This window comes from Camelus ferus, chromosome 2 (genome assembly GCF_009834535.1).
Source record: "Camelus ferus isolate YT-003-E chromosome 2, BCGSAC_Cfer_1.0, whole genome shotgun sequence".
Lineage (NCBI taxonomy): Eukaryota > Metazoa > Chordata > Mammalia > Artiodactyla > Camelidae > Camelus > Camelus ferus.
The window spans coordinates 109,345,487-109,372,304 of record NC_045697.1 but is presented as its reverse complement, the minus strand read 5'-3'; the positions used below and the strand labels follow the sequence as shown (position 1 = coordinate 109,372,304).

The 26,818-nt window shown below is 36.9% G+C and overlaps 1 protein-coding gene across 3 annotated transcripts in view; it reads right to left on the bottom strand.

Annotated features, from left to right (window-relative positions):
* Positions 1–26,818, bottom strand: part of MND1 (meiotic nuclear divisions 1) — a 60,438-nt gene that overhangs the window by 20,566 nt on the left and 13,054 nt on the right. The gene's annotated exons all lie outside the window — the stretch shown is intronic.

Here is a 26,818-nt window from a genome sequence, read left to right as displayed (position 1 = left end):
GAACTAGAGATCATCATTCTAAGTGGAGCCAGAAAGAGAAAGAAAAATACCATATGATATCAATCATATGTGGAATCTAAAAAAAAAAGAAAGAAAAAAAAGGACACTATGAACTCACTGACTTGCAGACATGGTAAACAATCTTATGGTTACAAGGGAAAGGGGGTGGGAAGGGATAAATTTGGGAGTTTGAGGTTTGCAAATATTAGCTACTATATATAAAAATAGATTTTAAAAAAGTTTCTTTTGTACAGCACAGGGAACTATATTCAGTATCTTGTAATAATCTTTAATGAGAAAGAATATATATTATATGCATGACTGGGACATTGTGCTGTACACCAGAAATTGATACATTGCAACTGACTCTACTTCAATTAAAAAAAAAAGTATTTCCTCCTATCCTATACAAAAAAAAGAGCAATATGCTTTCAACCTTTTCTACAATCTTCATATATCAGGTTTTCCCACCTTCATCACAAATAATGTGAAGTGTATTATTTAAATTTTTAATTTGAAAATTCAAAAATACCTGTTTTATATAAATTCTCTCTTTAAATTTCTTTTCACCTCTGACTTAAGTCCCTTTGAAACACCCTAGACTGTTTCTTATAGACTGGTGGTATTGGGACCTGTTTCACTAACACAGTCAAAAACGAATGCACCACTGATTATTCTTAAATAAGGTACTTTATAAGGAATTGCATATTAAATTCTCAGAAAGAAAAAAATCTACTAGCCGGCTGTTGATTTTATTCATGTTTTACATACCTTAAAAGTGATCATTTTAAGTATTTTACTAAGCTTAGAAAGTAGTAAGTTGTATTGGAAATGGATTAAATAATACCAGCAAAAGGAGACCTCAGATAATAGAATATTCATTAGTACGTGGTTGAGCCCACACCAAAAAGGACTGTTAATTTCATAACTTTGCTTCCTGTCTCAATTGTATTAATCCTACTTGGGCCCCAGACTAAATAATCACAGGAAATTCCCAATACTAAATTCTCCACCACGTCTTTCACTACGAACTTGTTAGAAATTTCAGACTCACTTGATTGGGTAAGGGGTTTCTTAAAATATATTCCACTCCTCCCTCATTCTTGAGTTATAAACATTTAGAAAATAATTAATGATTGGATGAGTAATTTCTTTTGTCTGATTCTAAGAAACTAACCTTTCAGAATATGGCCTTATTATATGTAGAGGGTGAATAATATTTAGATACCCGTTTTCGCTTAAAAACCACAAACAGTACCTTCAGAAAGTTGGTAGATTTACCCTGACTTTAAAAAACCTTCCACTTCTCAATATGCGTAAAGGTAGGTTTTCCTTTAATGATTCTCTAGTTCCTGATTCTAACCTATAGCACGAACAAGACCCATCTGTGATGCCAAGAAGACACCACACCAAACCAGTTATACCTCTTCTTGAGAGTAATTATCTTCCTAAGTTGAAAAAACAAAAATCTGCTGTAGATTTAAGAGCCAAAGTAAGCTATAAAGCCCTAAATTTAGCAAGGGGATAAAGTTCTTTAAAACAAAGGCTCTCATTTATAAAATAACACCTTGTTTAAAAGGTTAATATTCCACCCTGACAAACCCACCTGAAATAATTAATAAATGTATGTAACATCTAAATTCAGGAGTAGAAAATTTTCCAAAGAAAAAATACACATACTTATTAGCGTAACATTTTCCTATTAAAAATGTTTTAAAAATAACCAGACAGGCAGATGTTACCCTAAGAATGAAGAATTACATAAAAATAATCCAATAATTAATTAACATATATCTTAATTATATTAATGAAGTATCTCCCAGGTATTGTATGTCTGCTTGTAGTTATTTACAACTTAAAAGCATTTGAAAGAGAGCTAATTTAGGAATTCCTTAACTCTGAAAATAATCTTATGTAATTTAAATGTGATTTCATGATTTGTCATTTTAAGTATCTTGGTAATGGAGGGAGGCACAATCTAAATGATGTTATTAAATGAGAAGCTTCTGCCTATCATCCTAGGTACTGAAACAATTTGGTTCAACTCAACAGTGAAGGATTCTTGGCTCTGTTTAGTGCTTAAAATCTTAACTCCTGGGAACAATGACAGCAGCTCTTGTGAGGCAGCCCCTGCTATCAGTTTTTCATCTACACATCTCTTAGAAGCAACATTGCTATAGTTCCTAACACACACCTTGGAATTAAACCAAATCCAGAACTCAGATGACTAAGAGCTGAGATTTTAAGCCACTCTGTAGATATTATCTAAACCAGTAGTTCTAAACTTCAGCACATAGCAGAATCACCCGAAGGGCTTGTTAAATATAGGTTGCTGGGCTCCACCTCCCAGTTTTTGAATAGTAGAGGTCTGGGGTAGAGCCTAATAATTTGCATTTTTAACACACTCCCAGGTGATGTGATGCTGATGCTCCTGGTTGGGGGCATCACACTTTTGAGAACTAGTGACCTAAACAAAAACCTGTTTTCTTGCAGTAGAGAACCCAAGTAAAACACACAAGGTATTAATATATGGGAGACTATTACTAGTTTATCCGCAAAAATGAAGTACTGCTAAATATCGTAGCCTGAACTAGAAACAAAACATCTCAATATTTCCGTCACTGAAAGAAATACAAAGTCCACACTTACAAAAGTAGAAAACGCAGTGATACTCTATAATCAAAGAGGATTCACCATAGGATTCCTTTAAAGAGAAAACTCTCTTGACACATATGTATAACATAAAACAAGAACCACCTATATGCTGGAAATCCATTTCCAACTTTCCCTAAAGCAAATAATAATTTTTAAAATTCTGTAACTCAGAAAAAACAGCACCAGCAAGAACAAAAATAACTTACAATTAGAAAGAACAGGACTTCATCTTTAGACTTGAGTTTCTGACACAATGCTTCTCTTTAATGCATTCCAGACCACCTATACAGACACTCAGCGTTCAGAAACATAATGCCAATGTTTTCTAAAGGGCTAATTCACTGCCTGGAGGAACTGTCTATTCATAAGAGGGACAGAAAGATTGATTCAAGCTGGTTGCACTGGAAATCTGATTGGCTCCCTTTTAGAAATAAAAAAATTTCAAAGCAGTAAGGAGGAAATATAGAAGTTTTCATAGATGCGAAAGAATGTCAAGAAACAAAGAATGGGAAAAAGAGGTAAAAGCAAGAGAAACCAGATCAGTCTACTGCTTGAACAAAATTCATGTACAATATGTTACAGGGTAAAAAAGGTTCTATGTCTTGTTTTCCCTTAAAAGAAAAAAAAAAGAGAGCTAGTATAACTTAAGATTTTTTACATTTAAAAAGTATAGTTTATATTAGTGTAGTACAATTTTAAAATTTATTATTTTTTATTGAAGTACAGTCAATTACAATGTGTCTGGTGTACAGCACAATGTGCCAGCCATGCACATACATATATATATTCGTTTTCATATAAAATTTATTTTTTAGGGTGATATTTCATTTAGGAATAGATCACAGGGAAACAAAGAACACTATAAAGATGTATTTACATAAAGATGGGAGCTGTACAATTGTCTTAACAATAGAGAAATGGTAAATCATTATTTCATGGTATAGATAGGTCACAATTATGTAACCAAAGGAAACATTTTAGAAAACTTTCAATGACACAAATACAGAACAGGGGTTTTAAAAAGCTGGAAACAAAACTGTGAATACATTTGAGAGCTTATCTATGACCAAAACCCTCAAAAAACTGCAAGAAAATGCACAAAATTTAAAAAATAGTTATCTCTGTATTGTGAAACATACTTGTAAATTTTCCATATTAAAAGCATACATAACTATTATTTTTTAAATGCTTTTCCCGGGGAAGGGGGTAAGAAAAGGAAAGAAATAGGTGACGATTAAGAGGTACAAATTTTCATTTGCAAAATAAATGAGTCATGGGTATGACATGTACAGTGTGGGGAATAGAGTCAATAGCTATGTAGTATCTCTGTATGGTGATATATCGTAACTAGACGACTTACCATGGTGATCAGTCTGAAATGTACAGAAGCATAGAATCACTATGTTGTGTAACAGGAACTAGCAACGTATAGTAACTCAGAAAAAGATCAAATTTGTGGTTATCAGAGATGACCACAGCAGGGGGGTAGGGTGGGGGTATTGGATGAAGGCAGTCAAAAAGTACAAATTTCCAGTTATAAGATAAATAAGTACTAGGGATGTAATATACAACATGATAAATATAATTAACGCTGCTGTATATTATCTATGAAAGTTGTTAGGACAGTAAATCCTAAGAGTTCTCATCACAAGAAAAAATTTTTTTTTCTATTTCTTTTATTTTGTATCTATATGAGATAATGGATGTTCACTAAACTTACTGTAGTAATCACTTCATGATGTATGTAAATCAGATTATTATGCTGCACACCTTAAATTTATACAGTGCTGTCAGTTATATCTCAATAAAACTGGAAGAAAAAATTCTTTTCCCATTATAAGAAATATATGAATATATTTTCAAGAGACCAAAATGAATACATTTTTATTTTAAAAGACTCAAACAATGCACAAGTATTTAAACTAAAGCCCCCTCGCTCTCCACTTCTACACCACCCCCACTACCCTCTCGGGGGGGGGGGGGGGACCCTGTAAAGTCTAGTGGGCATCTTTCTTGTTCCAATTCTTTTGCTTAATATTCAAGTACAGGTCAATGTGGAGAACATGTCAAAACACACAGGGGATTATCCTTTATGTTTCATGTCAATATATTTTCTATAGTCTACTTCACTTTTTAAAAATAGATTTTATTTTTTTAGAGCAGTTTTAGGTTCACAGCAAAATTGAGTGGAAGTTATAGAGAGTTCCCATATAACCCCTGTCCCAACATACACACAGGCTCTCCCATAAACAAAATCCCCTCCAGAGTGGTACATTTGTTACAACTGATGAACCTACACTGACACATCATTATCACCCAAAGTCTATAGTTTACATTAGGGCTCACCTTTGGTGGTGTACATTCAATGGGTTGAACAAATGTGTAATGACATGCCTTCATTATTATCCTATCACACTGAGTATCTTCACTGCCCTAAACATCTGTGCTCTGCCTATTCATCCCTGCTTCCTCTCCACAGCCTCTGGCACCCACTGTCTATGTAGTTTTGCCTTTCTAAAATGTCATATAGCTGGAATCATACATTATGTAACCTTTTCAGACTGGCTCCTTTCATTTAGTAAAATGCATTTAAGGTTCCTCCATGTATTTTCATGGCTTGATACCTTATTTCTTTTAATCACTGAATAATATTCCACTGTCTAAATGTACCACAGTTTATTTATGCATATACCTACTGAAGGACATCTTGGTTGTTTCCAAAGTTTTGGCAATTATGAATAAAGCTGTTATAAACATTTGTATGCATGTTTTCCACCCATTTGGGTAGATCTCAAGAAGTGCAACTGCTGAATCATTTATCTTCCCACTGTCTTTCAAGAGCACTGGGAAATGACATGCTCACATTTCAGTCCTAACACATCTGAATACTTCTTGTGAGAATTAAGATTGTCCACTATTTGAATTTCTAATAAAAATGTTACTTAAATACTATTTAAAATGTATTGATCCAGAAAATTACTCAGTTTAAGTAATTTATTTCATTAGAAACCACCCATCTAAAATATAACAAATTACTTGCTAAGGAGCATCAGTTAAAGAGCTTAAGCTCAAATATCTATTTAACTTAAATGTAACTAATTTAAATTAAAGCTTTACACTTCTTTCCAGGCCAGGTTATAATATACTCCACATTAAGTATATAAAGCCAAAGAAAAAGTCATAAAGAGACAACAGTGCTCAGAAATAGTGACTGAATAAAGTACCTGCTTATAAAGGCTTTTATCTTTTTCCCGTATTTCTGCCTCTTATAGTGGATAGATTCAAGAGAACTTGGATTTCAAAGGATTAAAAAAGCAAACGAAAGCCTTCTCTTCCACAGCTTCAACAGCTTTAGCAGAATAAAGAGAGCAACATAACACATCTGGATGAGAGTAGCCAACCAAACTAAGATCTGTGGCAAGTTCAAGTGTTAGAAATTATTGAAAAGGTAAAATGTACTGAACTTTAAAAGCTATAATAATTAATAAAAATTTAAATTGAAGTTTCTTTGCATTCAATCTCAATTTTTAAAGAAGTTATAGACCAGGAAATTTATGGTTATAAATAAATATAAACACTACGGAACCCGAACAACGCCCGATATTTGAATCTGATGAAATGCAGGGTTGAAAGTTTGAGCCATGCCCTTTGGTTAAGTGAGAACCATACTTTAAACCCAAAAAAGCACCCAACTTATAGGGCTGTTTTCGTGAAACTTCTAAATACATAAAACAGCCAGAGACATTATGAATACTGAAATATTAAAATCTATAAAATATTGATACACTTCTTGAGGGCAAAACAAGCCAAATGAAATTAGGGCTGGCTATCCTGGGAAACTAAGGATATATATGACCTGGACATTGCCACCACCTGGTGGCATGACATTAAAATTGTAGGTCCAGTTTTGATGGAATAGATCTTTTCCAGGTTGGTTGATCTGGGGAGAAGAGAGTTGTGAATGAAGAATGGCTGTCACAAATCTGTAATCCACATGAAGCACAGAAGAATGTTCTGGGAGTGGGAGAAGAAATTCTAAAGCTCTAGAGTAAGGCTTTTCAAATTCATCCAGCAAGTAGCTCCAATAGCAAAGGAGAATAATTCCTGGGGGAAGGTTCAGAAGCCTAGCCCAAAGCTACCTACCGCAAAAGCAAAACAAACAAACAAATATAAAAAATAAATCATGGAAATCTTTGGTTCTACTGTAAAAATTTCTGCAAGTTTCAAGTTGTAATATTACCTATTACAATTTTTTTGTTATTTAAAATTATTTACCAACAAAAATCCTGTTTATATACTTCCTCCATCTACCACCCACCCCCAATTTTTAACTAACTCAACCTGAACAAACATATTTAATTCTTGATTATCCAAGCTGATGCAGAAAAGTAGTAAGAACATTCAATTTAAAAGACCTGGACTTTCAAGTGCATATAGATATAATTTTGTAGGCCCTGTTAATTGCCTCTCTAAAGCTTCAGGTGATCTAAAGCCTTTCTTTGTAAACAGAACTCCAACTTTGTTCAGATTGGGAGGGCAATGTGCTCAGAGAGAATAGGCCCCTCCCAGTCCAAGAGGGCAACCTATGATGTCCTACCTTCCAGCATGAGCATGTATCTCAGACCTGGCCAATGAGGGTTATACATAAAGGGAAACCTATTTGGGAAAGGGGGGCATTCTGGGATTTCCCCTCCTGGATAAAAAGAGAGAGGTATACAAGAAGAAAGTCCATCATTATTCTTGCTTTGGACATTGTCATGGGAAGATATAGTAGCTGTGGTAGCTACTTGCATCCAAAAAGGGAAAGTCAAGAAGAGAAGCCAGCCCAGACCTCTGATATCAATGTGTGGTGAATTCTGAAAGAGCCCACCTCCAAACTTCCTACACAGGATAAAAACCCCTATTATTTAAGCCCATTTGGATCTACTTTTCTGTTATTTGTGGCTGAAAGATATCCTGATTCATGCACACAAGAAAAGGAAATAAAATAATATAATATAATAAAAGAAAGGAAATATATCAAAATGTCAACAGTAATTAGTTTTTTAATTGAAGTATAGTCGATTTACAATGCATTAATTTCTGGTGTACAGCATAGTGATTCAGTTATACACATACAATATTATATATATACACACACATTCCTTTTCATATTCTTTTTCATTATAGGCTATTACAAGATAATGAATATAGTTCCCTGTGCCATACAGTAGGGTCTTTTTGTTTATCTATTTTATATGTAGTAGCTATTATCTGCAAATAACAGTAACTAGTTTTGAATCATAGAATTACAAGCAATTTAACTTTCTTCTCTACTCTTTTGTTCTAAAGTGAGTAAGTTTTAAATTTGTTATAGCAAAATGCAAATGTCAATATTTGAAAATTGGGATGTGGTTTTTTTTCTTTTCAGGGACAATTTATTAATTTATATATATATATTTATATTTATTTAATGCCTATTACCCTGCAGAATCTATATTGGATGAGAAAGTTCCCTAGCAGTGGCTGGAAAGGGATGTGGTTTGCTGACTGGCAAGATTATTTCAGGTTTCAACAAAGAATATATATCAATTTTGGGGAGAAGAAGGTAGTCTAAGACAGCAGTCTTGTCTGCTGAAAAGAATCGATAAAGTTGGGAAGCATTTCCCAAATGTTCCATAGAACATTAATCCCTCAAGAAAAAGAATCAAGTAAAGATTCACAAAGCATACTGGCATGAGAACTGAGAACTCAAAGTAGTTTATCTTTGTTAATCCAGAAGCCCCAAATTCCTCTGATTACAGAACTCCTCTTCAAGTAATACCTATTATATATCCATTCCACAGGATTACTTTGGATAATGCCGAGCTAGTCTCCAGCAAAATATAATTCAAGTGATGGTAAAAAGAAATAATGGAGTTGAAAATTCATGCTTAATTATTCCTATACATGATATTTCTGAGGCTGAATTTTTAAAAATCGAGATTCCTATAAACATGAATACTTAATGGAAATCATCTGTGTTGCTCTATATTGTGGACTAGAAGGAAAAGAAAAGGTACGGGCCAGGGAGGAAGGTTCCTAGACCAAGAAGACAATAGTTAGGACCAAAACTAGGCAGTGCTGTACTGATCTATGTATTCATTCACTAACAGTTATTATGTCTCTGTGTGTCTCAGTAAGTGCATTCCATGCTGGGGATAAAACATGGTTAAGATATGCCTGCTCTCAGAATGCTGGCCGTGGACATAAGACACATAAAGACTTCACCCTATAAGAAATACATGTAAGATAGTCAAGGCACAAAGAAGTACTCAGCTTTGCTGAGGGGATAAAAACTTCCCAGAAGAAAAGATTTCTGAGGTGGGTCTTAATAAACATCTCTGGTTAATGGACAGGCTGGAGTTTGTTAGTTAAACAAGTAAAAAGAGCCAGTCCGGTGCAGCATGTAAAGATGCAAGATATAAAATAAGTCGCATTCAGGAAGCTGTAAACAATTTGGTTTAACGGGTGCTAGGGTTGGAGAAGGGGTAAGAGCAGGTTATTAGGCTGGCCAGTGGCAGGAGGTAGATTACAGAGAGCCTTAATGTCAGGCTGAGGAATCTGGATTTGTTATTCAGGAATGGGAAACCATCCAAAAGGAATTAAAAAAAAAAAAAAAAAAAAACTACTACAGCAGATGAAAGAAAGTGAAAGCTGGAGACAGGGAGACCAGTAAAGACATTAATTCAAAATTCTGGGCCAGAGGTAATGAGAGTCTAAGCCCAGACAGTGGCAGTGAGGATGGACAGGACGGGAGTGATTTGAGAGGTATCAGCACGTAGAATCAACAGAGTTTAGAACCTACTGGATGGGGAGAAAAGGGAGAGAAAAAAAATCCAAGGTAACTACCAGGTTTTTGGTTTGGGTGACTAAGTGGATAGTAGTTTCAGAGTCTACAACTCAGAGGAGCAGTTTTGAGTAAAGAATTTTGAACATACTGAATGCGAGTTGCCTGCTAGCTGTTCAAGAGATGTCCAGTTAGTAGCTGAATACACAGGTGTGGAGTTCAGGGCAGAGGTACAGGCAGGAGATGAAAAGTGGGGAGTCAAAAGTATACAGGTGGCAACGGAAGCCACAGGAGTAGGTGAGGCCTCCCAGGAGGAGTGTGCAGAGCAAGAAGGGAAATGAGCTGAGGATATAAGGACTTGGACCCTAGTTCATCTGGAGATCCTTAGTACGGCAAGGGTGGTTGCCTGGATTTGAGTTCTTTCCTTCCCTGTTTCAAACATTTTAACAGAAAACACATATTTAATTAAGATGAGGCTGCAAAAGCTAGCTAAAAATCTCATGAGTGATAGTTCTTCTAAATGGCAAATCTTCAAAAAGGAGACTTGAATGGAAAGAATAAACCAAACTTTCTTTACAATTAGAGAGATTGAAGGCCTAGAAGAGATTTTAAGGCCTAGATTTGTATCAACTAAGTATGTTAGCACTAGTTATTTCGCATCAACTCTGAAAAGCTCTTATTGGTGTCAAATATATCGCTGGTTAAAAAAATGAGAAAAATGATTAAAAATGCAATGGGGTGGGGACAGAAATAAAATAGACAAAAAAAAAAAAAAAAAAAAACCCCAAACAAACAATAGAAAAGATCAATAAAACTAAGAGCTGGTTTACTGAAAAGATAAACAAAAATGATAAACTTTTATCCAGATCCATCAAGAAAAAAAGAGAGAGGACTCAAATAAATTCAGAAATAAAAAAGGGAACATACCTCAACATAATGTAGGCCATATATGACAAACCTACTGCCAACATTATACTCAGTGGTGAAAAGCTGAAAGCATTTCCTCCAAGATCAGGAAGAAGACAACAATGCCACTCTCACAACTTTTATTCAACATAGTACTATAAGCTCTAGCCACAACAATTAGACTAGAAAAAGAAATAAAAGGAATCCAAATTGGAAAGGAAGAAGTAAAGCTGTCGCAGTTTAAAAGTCGATATGATACAATATATAGGAAATCCCAAAGACTCCACCAAAAAACTACTAGACTAATAAAACAATTCAGCAGAATTGCAAAATTAATATAAAGAAATCTGTTGCACTCCTATGCACAAACAATGAACTATCAAAAAGAGAAATTAAGAGAACAATACCATTTACAGTTGCATCAAAAAATGTAAAACACCTAGGAATAAAGCTAACCAAGGAGGTAAAGCCCTGTACTTGGAAAACTGTAAGATACTGATGAAAGAAAATGAAGATGATGTAAAGATATAACTGCTTGATTGAAAGAATTGGAAGAATTAATTTTGTTAAAATGACCATTCTACCCAAGGCAATCTACAGATTTAATCCAAAGACTATCAAAATACCAATGGCAATTTTCACAGAACTAGAACAAATAATTCTAAAATTTGTATGGAAACACTGAAGATTCTGAACAGACAATACAATCTTGAGAAAGAAGAACAAAGCTAGAGGTTATCACACCCGCTGATTTCAAACTATATTACAAAGCTACAATTACCAAAATAGCATGGTATTAGCACAAAAATAGACACTTAGATCAATGGAACAGAATAAAGAGCCCAGAAATAAACCAACACACTTATGGTCAATTAATCTATGACCAAGGAGGCAAGAATATACAATGGAGAAAAGACAATCTCTTTAATAAATGGTGCTGGGGAAACCAGATAGCTACACGCAAAAGAATCAAACTGGACTTTCTCACACCATGTAAAAAATAAACTCAAAACGGATTAAAGACTTAGATGTAGATGTAAGATCTGATACTATAAAACCCCTAGAAGAAACACTGGCAATATGCTCTTTGACACTGATCTTCACGATATTTTTTATACGTCTCCTCAGGCAAGGGAAATAAAAGCAAAAATAAACAAATGAGGCTAAATCAAACTAAAAAGCTTTTACACATTGAAGGAAACTATCAAGAAAATGAAAAAGCAACCTATTGAATGGGACAAGATATTTGCAAATGATATATGTGATAAGGGGTTAATGTCCAAAATATAAAAAGAACTCACACAATTCAACATCAAAAAACAAAAAATGGGCAGAGAATCTGAATAGGCATTTTTTCAAATTAGACATACAGATAACAAATAGACATGTGGAAAGATGCTTAACATCACTAATCATCAGAGAAATGCAAATCAAAATACAGTATCACACCTGTCAGAATGGCTAGCACCAAAAAGACAAGAAATAACAAGTGCTGGCAAGGATGTGGAGAAAAGAAAACAGTCGTGCACTGCTGATAGGAATATAAATTGGTGCAGTGACTATGGAAAATGGTATGGAGTGTCCTCAAAAAACAAACAAACAAAAAAACAAACCTACCATATGATCTAGCAATTTCACTTCTGGGTATTTTTCCGAAGAAAACAAAATCATGAATTCAAAGATATATGCACCCCTATGTTCACTGCAGCATTATTCGCAACTGCCAAGATATGGAAGCAACCAAAGTACCCACCAACAGATGAATGGATAAAGAAGATGTGGTATACATATACAATGGAATATTACTTGGCCATAAAAAGAATAAAATCTTGCCATTTGTGATGACATGGATGGACCTAGATGGTATTATGCTAAATGAAATAAGTCAGACAGAGAAATACCATATAATTTCACTTATCTGTGGAATCTAAAAAACAAAACAACAAATAAACATAACAAAACAGAAACAGAGTCACAGATACAGAGAAGAGGTAACTGCCAGAGGGGTGGGGGTGAGGGATGAGTGAAATAGGTAAGAGAAATGAAGAGGTACAAACTTCCAGTTGCAAAAGAAATGAGTCATGAGGATGAAATGTACAGCTTAGGGAGTATAGTCAATAAAATGAAATCAAGTACAATAGAAATGAAGTAACAGAGTCATGAATCTGAAACAGAGCTGAGATAATAGTTTGGGAAACACCAGACTAGGGTTATTACAGGAATGAAAATGAGGCAAGTTAAGAAACATAACTAAGGACAACTGACAATAATTAGTGATGCATTACATACAACAGAAAGAACGAGAGTTAATCTTCCAATGTGAAGACGGCAAAACCGTGAAAGTGACAGACCTCAGGATGATCTCCATTTTCTATATACTTAGACATATTCAGTTAAGTGTCTGGAAAGGATATGAAGTTCCCTTTACAGCTCTAGATCCTACTCAGATACTGGTTATACCCATTAGAACTGCTCCCTGAGGAAGTAAGTTTGGAGAAGAAAACGTTCTTTAGAATGAACCTTGAAGGACATGAGAGTGGAGAGTAGAAAACAGCAGTAAAGGAAAGGTGAATGGTCAGAGAAAGATTAATTATCAAGAGTAAATAGCTCAAAGACACAGTTAACCTTATCAAAACTGGCAGAAGGAAGAGGTTAGGAACAGAGAGCAAGACAGAAGAACGGCACTGAAAGCAGTAAGCAGGGCACCTGAAGTACTGAAATTCGGGAGAAGAAACAGGCAGTGGCATCATAAACTCACTGAAAGTTCGCTCCCTCTCCTCCATTCCGTAACAGTGCCTGCTCATTTCTCTTTTACTGAACACGTGTTAATTAATGTCATACAGTTTACTTATGGTCTAGTCTTTGATCTAAAATACGAATTCACTGAGGACATGGCTATGCCTTAAATCTTTCCATTTCCAGCACCTTGCATGGTGCCACAGCACAGGGCAAGAGCACAGGAATTTTCTGAATGGCTCCCCATTTCTCTCAGGATAAAAACCGTGTGATATTATGGATGGCCTGACATCCCTTTATCGCTCTGATCTAAGTTCTCTTACTCCACTTCATTTATACTTACTCTAGCCACACTGGCCTCTTTGATGTTTCTTAAACTATGCTGGTGTTTTAATGCCTTTATGTTGGCTGCTTTCTCTGTCCCTCTCTGGGATATTTCTCAAGATATTCACAAGGTTTACCCCTTCTCCTCTCAAATCCCACTTTCTGAAGAAGGTCTACTCTTTCTTATTTTAAATCTATTTTTATTTAAATAGATTTCTCCCTCTTCTAGAATGTGAGCTCCACAAAGGCAGGGATCTCTGTCTGTTTTGCTCACTGACACATGTCCCAAGCCCCCTGAGCAGTGCCTGGCCCACAGTAGAATCTCAAAAAATAAACAGACGAAACACAGTGACAGACAGAAAATGAGAGTCTGCCAAAAGTGTGGTGTTGCTTTCTCAGCACTGTGAGTATTGGAGGAAATTTCAAATTCAGATACTGGAAAAATCAAGGAGAGGAAGAGAAAGCTGGTAAGTAGGAAGCCAATGGAAAACACACAGACTTGCAAAAGTCTGAAGAGCTAAGACCTAATGTTTTCAATCTTTCCCATCAAGTAGAATGCAATATTAAAACTCCTAAAAGAACTTGGAATTTTACTTAAGAACTGAAAATATGAAGGAGCTTACTAAAGAGGAGAAATGAAAAGCTGCCAACTATTTACCTTTTTGATACAGATGTGAACTTAAAGATATCAAATGCCACAAAAATAAAAGTTCCTTCTTATCTGGAAGAGATATTAAAAATTATAAATCAAGAATGGAATTATTAAAATGTCTAGCAGTGAATTTTAACCCTTACTGAAAATTATCAGATGAGATTATATCTAATACAATAAAGACAGAAAGAATTTCCACTGGGAAAAACTGGCTTGATTTTGGAACATTACTTCTCAGGGTTAATTTCCTAAGAAAAGTCCATCTGGAACTTCAGTTAAGTGTAATTATGGAAGTTTCTAATGTGATTATGTCATGAGGTGATGACCCTCTGGCTTACTGCAGGAAAACAATGGAATTATTCCTCTCTCATTAACTAAGGGATATGGGGCTTTGACAACGGAGAGGTAATATAATTTTTTTTTGAGAGAGAGTAAGTTGCACTATCTTCTACAAAACTAACATTTTAACAAACTGAACATAACTTGACAATGCTAACTAAAAAAGCAAGTAATGTCACTGAAAACTTTTTGTCACTTTCTTCATTTTTTTTCTTCCTTTATGTATATAAAAACAGTGACGAGCAACAAACTACAAGTGAACAAGCCACACATTCTCCCTGTATTCTCCACTGTCAAGAGTCACTCACCTGCTATGAACAGAGTCTCCAAGTGAGCCAGGCCTGCAGAGGACACAGTCTATACATGAGCTCACTGGAAGCTGACACTGCCATTTCACAGATTAAGAAACTGAGATCCAGAGAGATTAGGTAGTTTGACCAGGTAGTAATTGGCAATGTTGCTAGTTTAATCCAGCTCATCTGGATAGCAAAGCCTGTTTTTCACTGAGAATTCTGCCCCTTTGGGCATCATATTAATACATTAAATTTGTCAACATTTTAAATACTAACAAACAATGTCCAGAACAATTTCAAGAGAGGCATCCTCAAGAAAATAAAAAAACTACATTTTGAGTTATATAGCATATACTTAGCTAAGATTACCACTTTGAAAGAAAGTATTAGAGTAAAATGGTATCTTTCATCAAGAAGAACCTTTCAATGCAGGAACTAAAATTTATTAAATAAATAACAACCTCTGGCATTTAAAGAAAAACCTTAGCAGATAATATTGATAGAAGTATGAATACATACCAGTGAAAATGTCCCTGTACAGCAAAAATAGCAAAAAAAAAAAAAAAAAAAAAAAAAAAAAAAAGATTATACAACAAATAAGAAACTGGCCAAGTATTTCCATATTTCAAGGAAAAATCAAAGCACAAATATTATTTTGTTGATGCCCTGTAATACCCCTGCAACCACGGGGGGGAAAAATCAGAGGTAAAGCAGAGTATTTCCTGTATAATCCATGTACTCACAGAGAACAGACTACATTACCACCGAACACTATTATCTGATCAATTGTGCTGCAGTTACAGAACTTTACACTCTCATAAAATAACGTCCTATTTATAACACTATGCCTGTGTCAACCCTTCTGGTTAACTAACTCATCTAAGCCATTTCCAACCTCCTTCCTCCCTTACCCATTCCCACTCCCAGCTTCCGCTACAGAGAGGTGAAATACTGTTTCAGCCTACAGATTTAAGGAAAAGTCTGTTGGACAGCTGTGGGAAAGCTTTTGTTTTCCTGCTAAGAGAGACAGACATTCCAACCACTTCCCTTTCCCCTCTTCCATATTCTGCTTTGGATATGACACGAGGAGCTGTGCCAGCCACCCCATGACCATGAAGGAAAGACCAAGAGGACCACAAAGATGCCGAGACATTGAGCAACATTAATAGAGCCCCACCTCAAGACTTTGTGAGAAAAATTAATTTCCATTTATTTAAGCCACTCTTAGTCAGATACTCTACTATTTGTAGACAAAAGCAATCTTTACCAAACATTTTATAAAACTTTCAGGATGACCAGAACACAGGTCAGTAGCTGGTCAGAGGTCTGATGTGTTCATTCATTTGTTTAAAGGGTTAAATGCCTACTTTCTATCAGGATTAATATTAGGTTTGGGGGAGAGATAGTTGAAGATACGGCTCTTAGTTTGAGACACTCAGGCCTAACACAAGAGGGAGATGTATAAATGACAAGTGTGACAAGTGCTCTAATAGAGCATGAACCAACTTCAATGACAGCCAAAGAAGAATCGTGACAATTTTCTTCTTTTTGCTGTTTCAAAAATCAAAGTCTAGATTCAAGTCAGAAAAATACAGGACCAGCCAGAACCAGTCCCGTACCGCCTTCTCCAAATGACAACTTGAAGACAGAGGCAGGGAAGAAAGGAAGAACACTGAACACTGTTGAGGGTTTCTGATACGAGCCCTGATCTTCCCTCTCCAGTACATGATGAGACTGGTTACAACTATAGAAACAGGAGTGCAACTACAGAGCCTCTAGGAAATCTGGAGGATACAGGAACACAGACAATCTATCACTTCCTGTCTAGAACCCTGGGAAGCAGCAGCCCCACAGGTATTGTCCACACCCTCATGGCAGAGGAGGTGCAAAGAAGCACTCTTGCCTGTGTTACCTGGAGCAGAGTGGGCCTGGGACAGCCACTAGTTTGGCAGTGTCACAGGGCACACTCCTATATATCCTCCAGAAGAAGCACTTTCTAAAATAAGGCTCTGATCATCTCACTTCCCTACTCAAAACTCTTCAGCTTACATACTCAGAGCCCTTCATGATCAGGGTCCACCTGCTCATTCATCCCTCACACACAACTGAGCAGTACAAAACAACTCAAGATCTGCCCCCAACGTTCTCTGCTTCTGTACACACCTGGTCTCGGCACACAGCAACAGAACTGAAGCACATACTATGGATTAGTCATCACTGGAGGCAGCTGATTGTCACAACTACCCTGTGACGTAGGAAACATCAGGACCATTTTTTAGAAGAGAAAACAGAGGCACAGAGGTTATGAGTAAATGGAAGGAGTTGGATTTGAATCTAGAGTCTGGGTGTAGAGTGCACTCTCTTAAACCACTGTGCTGTACATACTGCCTTAACTTACAGGTCTCTGTACCCAGAATGCCATTCACTCTCGACTCCCTTATGAACTCCCATACATCTTTCCAGAGCCAATGTAAAGTTCTCCTTCCTTAACTGTAAAGCCCTTCCTCGGCAGACTAACTCTCGCCCTCTTCTGTACTCCCATCCTCTGCCGTACTGCACACAATCACATCATACTGCAGTGATCTGCTGACATGGGTCTCCTCACTGTGAGGTCCTGGAGGACCTAAATTAACATTACATCCCTTTCATGAGTCACAGGGCCTACCACTGCAAGTATTCACCAAACATTTACCGAACTAAATGAATTTCAATAGAAGTAATGCCTATTTTTATTCAGAAAATATTTCAAGTTGTCCACATAGCCCAAAAGCGGACCTACTCTTTGTCCAGTTTTGGCAATAAAGAATTCTATGTACTGATGGTTCCCGACTTACAATGGTTTGACCTAATGATTTTTTTTACTTTATGATTATGCATTAAGATTGTTCGGTAGAACCGTATTTGGAATTTGGAATTCAGACCTTTTCTGGGCTGCTGACATGCAGTATGATCCTCTGTCCTGACGCTGGGCAGCAGCAGTGAGCCGTAGCTCCAGGCAGCCACGCCGTCATGAGGGGGAATGATGGATCCACTCACAACCGCTCTGGACCCAGGCAACAACTCTGTCACTTTCAGTAGTCAATAAATTACAAGAGCAATTATAAAATAGGCTTTGTGTCAGATGACTTTGCCCAACCATAGGCTAATATAAGTGCTCAGAGCCCTTATAAGGAAGGCTACGCTGAACTATGACGTTCGGTGGCTTAGGTGTATTAAATGTATTTCTGACTTACAGTATTTTCAACTTACCATGGGGTTACCGGATGTAACCCCACTATAAGTGGAAGAAGATCTGTACTCATTTTTAAAAACTGGTAAAAAAAAAAATCACTGAATTATCCTAAGAGAATCTATTAGTGTCTCCCAAAACCCATACACCATGTCTGAAATTCAAGTCAGTATAGATTTCAAAATGTAACACTTATCATAAACTGACTCCTAGAAAATCTGTCCCCTAAACTACCTTCCCTTAGTAGTGAATGGCCTGCAAACCAGAACTTGGATGAAGAACTATGGAAGATCTCAGCAGAGCAAGAAAACAAAAGAAAGAGTATGATTTCTACATTCCGACCCTTTAACAAAATTTTAAAAACATAAGTTAAAAACTGCTACACAGACTTGCTGCAGCACTAATGAAATTCTCTGAATCAATGGATTGTTATCATTAAGACTGACTTTATATACATCTATCAGACTTGATCAAATTATACACCTGAAATATGTGTAGTTTACTGTACAGGAATCATACCACAATAAAGATGTTAAAAAAAAAAAAGACTGACTTCACATCCTTTGTTTCCCCTAATTCTCATTCACGTGTCAGATATCAGTCATATGCCAAGAGCTGTGCCAGGTGCCGAGGGTACAGGCTGACTGAGAGACCGTGTTCAGTAACAGCGGTAGCACCACGTGAAAGACTGGAGTTAGACTCAGGATGCTACAGCAATGAAGCAAACAAACATTCAAGTCAGAATGGGGAGTCCTGGAAGGAGGGAAAGGGCACAAATACAAAAATAAAAGCATACTGAAAGTGCTGTTCTTTTGGGGAAAAAACCAAAAAGTGTGCATTTCAAATCAGTATTGGTCAGTTATTCCCCACACTGCCAGACTTCATGTGAATTAGGCACCACAGTTACAACACTGCTCTCACCTGGTCTGCACACGTTGCAGAACACCATCCTACATCCGTCAGTATCAGCCAAGGTAAAATGGACAGAGTCACTCCTTGGAAGTTGAGATTGTTCCTTCATTATAAAGGGCAAGCTATTTGGAAGGGGCAAAAGAAGATGAGAACCAGAGGATGACTGGAAGAATGGTTTAACGCATTTTGTGTGGCTTTTCCTTACAAAGAATACTCATAAGGACCACAGAGAGACAGACAGACTCTTTGTCTCTCTCATACACACACTAAAATTATTATCATGCTGGGGAAAATCAGCAAGTTTCAGCCAAAATTCTTGAAACTGTTATCAAGAAATAAAAATCATCTCTTGACCTTTAATAAAGTTCTATACATTCTTCAGGACACAGAAAAATGCCATTTCACTTGGGAGTTTCCACAATATAATTACATTTTAAGTTACGTTAAAATTCATAACAAAAGCACAACAAAGACATGAGAAAAGGATCTGGTCATTTCTACTTTCCGTTGAACCAAAAATGGCTGCTTCTGCTGTCATCCAAATACCGTAACATATTTACATATATTTCAGAAGACCACCAGACTTGAACATATGTTACCACACTCATCATCTTTGCATACAATGAAGTTACTAATTTACTTGAAAAAACCTGAGGAATGCATCTGTGTCACAGATATTTAGAGGCTAGTTAACAACTACTTCTTCACCCAACCCAAATATTTATTTCAGCCTTGCAAAAATAAATTACTACACCTTAAATTATTCTCAGCAACACTAATGATAAAATCTTACTCACATACAGAGAGGGGAAAACCTTTTTTGCTTAATACCAGAAAGTAACAACACTATTTTCTAAGTTTATAATCTAATTTTTAAGCAATTAGACCAGGAAAAAAAACCCATAATATTCTGGAAGGAAAAATTTCAACTTCCCCTGCTTGGTGTACATGATAAGAGCTAACCAATCACTAAGATAATCCATAATATGGCCTCAATCTAATGTCCAATCTTATTTCTCCATTTCTATACAATGAAAAATTGCATATTCTTTCCAAGTCAATGACCAACTATCCACTAAATGTAATTTGCTTTTAAGTTGTGTTTATCTGTGGTTATGAGCAAGGACTACAGAGTCAGGATGCCTGGATTTGAATCATGCTTTACCACTAATACTGTCACCTTGGGCAAGTTATTTAACCTCTTGGAGTCTCCAGTTGTCTCACACGTAAAAGGGAGTTCATAACAATAGCTACCTCATGCAGCTTTAAGAATCAAATAATACACAGCACGCAGAAGCTCTGCTCTGGTCTGAATATGTGTGTCCCTCCAGAACTCATACATTGAAATCCTAACCCCCAAAGGTATCAGTAGGTGGGGCTTCTGTGAGGTGCTTAAGTCATGAGGGCAGAGCCCTTGAGCCTGGGATTCAAGCCTTATAAAAGGCTGCAGAGACACCCAGCCCCTTCCACATGTGAGGAGTCAACAAGGAGTCTGTGACCCAGGAAAGGGCTCTTACCCGAACAGCCTCCAGAACCCTGAGAAATAAATTTCTCTTTATAAGCTTGCAAATCTAGGATATTGTTACAGAACCCTGAATGGACTAAGACAAGCTCTTAAAACTGTACCTGGCAAACTGCTCGATAGATCGTGGCTGCAATTATCAGCAACAGCATCCCGGTGCCCTCCATCTCCCACGGCAATCGCCTCCCTCCACCTAGATCTGGTCAACTGTCAGCTCAAAAGAACCATTTCTAAGAAGTCTTCCTTAACTATACAGATTTTCTTTCCTAAAAAGTTAATTTACTATGTCAGGTATTTATCTTGCCTTACCAAGTAAAGTATAAATTACCTTGACACGAAACACATATTTTGATTTTTATATTGCTCAAAGAACTTAGCACAGTGTACAGTGGAGGCACACAGTGAAAATCTGTAGAAGCAGTTAATGCAACCCCCACACAGTTGATGGCTTATCTGCTATCTTATAAAATATTACAGAGAAACAGAAATTATACCCATGAGGATTTTAGACTGTCTTTAATGATGATCAACACATATAACCTAAAGGCATGAGAGAAAAAAATGTGTTTCCTGATTTAATTTTCAAACTTACTACAAGAATGTCTATTCTCAAGAGACGAATACATTCCTGTACATAATTGGAATCACTGGCAGAACCAAAGTGTAACAGAATGAGAGGGAAAAAAAAATACAACTAAGAGCTCCCTCTCTGTATAATCTGGAAGTAATTAACAAGAAACTCCGAAGAAGTTAACATTTTACTTTGGCAAGATGTTGAATAAACTGATCCTCAGTGCAACCCTGGAGTTGGAATCTGATTCAATTCAACAGTAAGTGAGGGACTGCTATCTTTATATAAAACCCACCATCTCTTGCAGCATGTTTCTCTCTGTCACTCATTCAGGCAGTTAGCCACAGAACACTTTTCACTTCATCCCACTCCAACTAGTAAAACGTGAAACTGTGATTTCAATCCATGTTTAATTTCTAACTGCTTCTCTTCCCATTAGGCCATATGGCCTCTCTGAAATAAGTCATCTTCAGAACCATGGTTGAGGGATTTAGTATGATACTGACATTCCCTCTCAAATTTCAGTGAAAAATAAGGTAAGTTTATGTCAGTGAAATGATACTGAGTATTTTCTTTTCTTTTGAAGAAGTTATTTATAGCAAATGCCAAGGCTATCTTTTACGAATGACATATCAAAATCTAACTCGTCATTTACTTCTGTGGTGCTTAGAACAGAAGGTATAGGACCTACTGCCTATGTGTTGGCCTCTAACTTGAACTCTAACTTCTGAGTAAGTGTGTGAGAGTAAGCTTTGACCTCCAGCTTGTAAATGGGGCTGGGGGACAGGGGTGTGTCACAACATACATTGGATGACAACTCTCAGACCAGCAGGGAGAGGAGTATATTGACAGTAACTGATAAGAACATCTTATTCCTCAATCATTCAGAATAAATAAGTAATGATATTAAGTTCACTTATTAAAAATAGTCACTGTACTAGCAAGAATCTCTTTCTTCTATTAAGGTTTGCCGAACTCCTCCATTTGCTAAGTAAAGATTATGCTAAATCCGGAGGCAAAGAAATAAAGTGACATTTGGCCAGATTATCTCTGGATTACAAAGTCAACAAAGAAATGCTTAATCAGCACCCGATTATGCCTAGTTTCAGGCATGAATAAATGCCTGGAGGAAGGTAGGGTACACCACCAGAAACATCAACCATAAAGCAACAAGCTGATAAATTGGACTTCCCTAAAACTTAAAACTTTAGCTCTTTTAAAGACAGTTAAGAAAATGAAAAGGCGAACCACAGACTGGGAGAACATTTGGTAGGTATTCTGTGAGAACTGTTCCACATGTAGATGTATTTTTGATGTATTTGTGGCAGAGGGTGAGCTCCATGTCCTTTTATTCTTCCATCTTGAAGCCCCTCCTCAGGGAGAAAACATTTGGAATGCACTTATCTGATAAAGGATTTTGTATCGAGAATACGCAAAAAAACTGCCCAAACGTAATAATAAAAATAAATGTATCAATTTTTATAAAGGCAAATGATTTGTATAGATACTTCATCAATGATGATATATGGATGACAAACACTTGTGAACATGCTCAACATTCTAAGGCCCTTGGGAAACGAAAATTAAAATCACAAGATATCACTACGTATTTTATTGGAATGGGTATCATACCAAGTACTGATGAGGATGTGGAGGGACCAGAACTTTTATACACGGCTGGTGGGAATGTAAAATGGCATAAGCACTTTGAGAAACAGCCTGGCAGTCTCTTGAAAAGTAAAATACACCTACCAAATGATCCAGCCATTCTATTTCTAGGTATTTACCCAATTTAAATGAAGACATATGTCCATACAAAGATTTATATACAAATATTCTTAAAAGCTTTACTTCCAGTAACCTCAAACTAAAATAAACAAAACCCTGCAATGTCCATCAACAAACAACTCTAGTATATCTATGCAGCGAAATACCACTCAGCAATAAAAACGAATGAGTAGGATATATGGCAGTAATGGATATACTTTAATTATGCTGAGTAAAAGCATCCAGGAAAAAGAGTATATACTGCATGATGCCACTGACATAAAATTTTAAGAAATGCAGACTAACGTTTAATGACAGAAAGCCAATCAGTGTTGCCTGGGGAAATGGGCAGGGGAAGCAGCATATCTGTGTGCGTGGGGGGTGGGCAGGAGACAGAGATTAAAAAGAGGAAGGAAGAAACTTTTAGGGGTGAAAGGTATGCTCCTTATCTTGATTGCAGTGATAGTTGCGTGGAGGTATACATATGTCAAAACTTGTCAGTTTATAAACTTTAAATGTGAGTGGGTTTTGTAGCCCAATTATTCCTCAGTGAGGCTACTTTTTAAAAATAATCAAAGAGATTTATACATGTGAAAAGTTAAAAGAATGAAAAATTTGTGATAAGTATCTTCTAAGATGATCCCAATGATCTTTGCCTCTTGGTATTTATGCCCATGTGTAATCTCTCAAGTGTGGACTAAATTTAATGATTTGTTTCTAGGGAACAGAATGAGGCAAAGGTGATGTGATGTCATTTCCAAGATTAAGTTACAAAAAAACTTGTGGCTTCTGTCTTGGCCTCTCCACACGCATTTGCTCTGAGGGAAGGCAGCTGTCATGATATAAGGAACGAGGGAGACAGCTGGCTAAAGCTATCAAGAAATTATGGCCATCACTCCGATAGCCTGCAAGGAACTGAAGACCTCAGCACAATCGCCCGCAAGGAACTAAATCCAATAACCATTATGATTGAGTTCAGAAGAAAATCCTCTCTCAGAGGAGCCTTCTGATGAGAATGCAGCTCTGGCCAACAGTTTTGACTACAATCTCATGTGAGACTTGGAGTCTAACTAAACTGTACCTGGATTCCTAACCCAAAGAAATTGTGAGATATAAATGTTTGATTCTTTAAGCCATGAAGTTTAAGAGTACAGTTTTGTTCCACAGCAATACACTCCTAGTATAAGATCTAAGTCATGTTTATATAGAAAAAGTCTTCAAAGCAATTTTATCCATTCGGAATACATTCAGCTACAAATAAGAGAGTTTTTGACCAAAACTAGATTAAACAGGGGCTTAATTTTCTTATGTAATATGAACTCCGGAGGTAAGGGAGTCCAAGGCTAGTGCAGTGTCCAAGTGCCACCAGAGACCCAAGCCTTTTTTTATCCAGGTCCTGCCATTCTTAGGGAATGTCTTCATTCGAATGCTTGTTACCTTGGGGGTGTCACAATATGATCTCATGTCCATACCATGGAAAAGAAGACAAAAGGGTTTTGCTTTCATCAGGAAAGTGAATGCTTTCCCATAAACCTCAAAGCCAGTTTTCCACTTACACCTCATTCATTAGAACTGTTTCCCATAGCTGTCCTTGGGTGCAAGGGAGTCTGGGAAGATTAACGTTTTTTTAGCAGGACATGCAGCTACGTCAACACAGTGTTTTGTTAGTAATGAAGGAAGTAGCAATGCTTATTAGATAGGCAACCAGCCACATCTGCCAAAGGAACACATTTTACTTATGGTAAAACCAAAAATATTACTCAAGTTTACAGAACGGCAAGAATACGGTAAGCTATAGGAGCTTGAGAAGGTTCCTGAGGAGAGATGTTAAGAACTGGCTAAGCAGAAAGGAAAGACAAGGGAACTTTCAAAGGGGATAAAAGCAAGAACAAAATCTATGAAGACGGGAAAATGTAGTAAGGTCTAAAACTAAATTACCCTGTAAAAAGTTTTTAATTGCATAATTAAGTTTAAAAAACATTGCTGAGTGATAAACATGCATGTTGTTTCCTAGCAGGAAAAAAAAAAGTAGCATCATGTTTAAGAGATGAGTCACGAGCCAATGATCTCATTAGACATTTCTCCAAAGAAAATACACAAGTGGCCAGTAAACACATGAAAAGACACTCATGATTAGTCACCAGGGAAATGATAATCATACCCATAATGAGATACAACCACTTCATACCCATTAGTATGGCTAGAATCAAAAAGTTAGCAAGTTTTGGTAAGGATGTGATGAAACTGGAACCCTCATACACTACTGGTAAGAATGCAAAATGGTACAACCACTTTAGAAAACACTCTGGAAGTTCTTCAATCAATTAAGTATGTTATCATATGACCCAGAAATTCCTAAGAGAAATGAAAACATATGTCCACCCAAAGACTTGTATGTGAAGTTTTATAGCATTATTCATAATAGTCAAAAGGTAGAAAAAAAACAAATAGCTAGGAACTGATGTGTAGATAAACAAAATGAAGTATATCTGTAGAATGGAATATTATTTGGCCATAAAAAGGGATGAAGTACTGATACGTATTACAACATGGTCAAACTTTAAAAACCTGCTAAATGAAAGAAGCAAGTCATGAAAGACACACATTATGTGATTGCATTCCTATGACATGTCCAGTACAAGGAAATCTATAGAGACAGAACATAAACTAGTGGTTGTCTAAGGCTGAGGGCGGGTAGGTGGGCTGCTATGACCTGATTCAAACCACTGTTACTTCATAGCTGGATTTTTCTGATAACTTCCTGGTCTCCTGCTTCCATTCTTTGTTCACTAATGAATTCCAAGTGCCTAGAACAGTACCTGGCACACAGAGGAAAGTACGTATTCAATATATCTGTTGTTATTTTGACTTCAAGTTCTGTGCTCCTTTCCAGATTTTTCTCTTGATTTATTTTCTGGGTATATATCCACCATGGGAGGAGAGGAAGTGCTACTCAGAACCCAACCCCCCTTCATATTTTGGGAAATTGCAGGCACCAAAAGGAGGCAGCCCCTTTCCACCATAAAACTAGAAACCCTAATTATTTACTTCACCAGCTCCCCTGGCACACGACCAGGTTTGGCCAATCACATGTACCTCCCAGAATTGTGACTGGGAACTGGGAAAGAGGTTTCTCTGTGGCTTTTTGTTTATTTTGGTGGTAGCAGTATCTGGTTCTTCAGCCAGGGCCAGGAGTGCCAGTGGAGTTACCTTCTGAGGTCAGCAATGTCAACAGTTAGGTGAGGTGTTCAGGGCTCTGAGGCACTGTATCCTCACCAGACAGGCTTCATCGTGTGTTCGGCTGTGATCTGTCTGTGAACCTTCCCTCAGTTCCTGCCCACTTTTAGAACTGGGTGTCCACTCTTCCCAGTGATTCTGCAAGTCCACCTTATATCTCTCAATAAATTCCTTTTCTGCTAACATCAGCCAGAGTTAGTGCTGCTTGTAATGAAGAATACTGACTGAAAGAAGACTTCCTATAAACATGAACCTTCTTAAACCCAGGAGCATCATTTAAAAAAGTGGTGTTTCAGGAGGATTTCCCTGTGAAGAAACACAATCTCACATAACTTCCAGAGAGAAATTAATTTACTTTACTTCTGTTGATTCACTTTTCCTGTTCTTGTTATCTTCCAGACAATCAGGATTCTTCCTCCTTTCACCCCCAAACAAGTCCACAGCCCCTTTCCCTAAAGTCTCATTTCCTGCCTATATAGTAGTCTCCTCTTATCTGTGGTTTCAGTTCCCACGGTTTCAGTTACCTGTGGTCAACCACAGTCTGAAAATATTAGATGGAAAATTCCAGAAATAAACAATTCATAAGTTTTAAATTGTGTGCCATTCTCAGTAGCGTGATGAAATCCTGCACCATCCCGCTCTGTCCACACGGGACATGAGTCATCCTTTGGTCCAGCATATTCTGCCCCTTAGTCACTTCTTAGCTATCTTGGTTACTGGGTTAATGTCATGGTATCACAGTGCCTGTGCTCAAATGACCCTTATTTTACTTAATAATGGCCCAAAGCCTAAGAGTAGTGAGGCTGGCAATTTGGATATGCCAAAGAGAGGCTGTAAAGTGTTTTCTTTAAGTGAAAATGTGAAAGT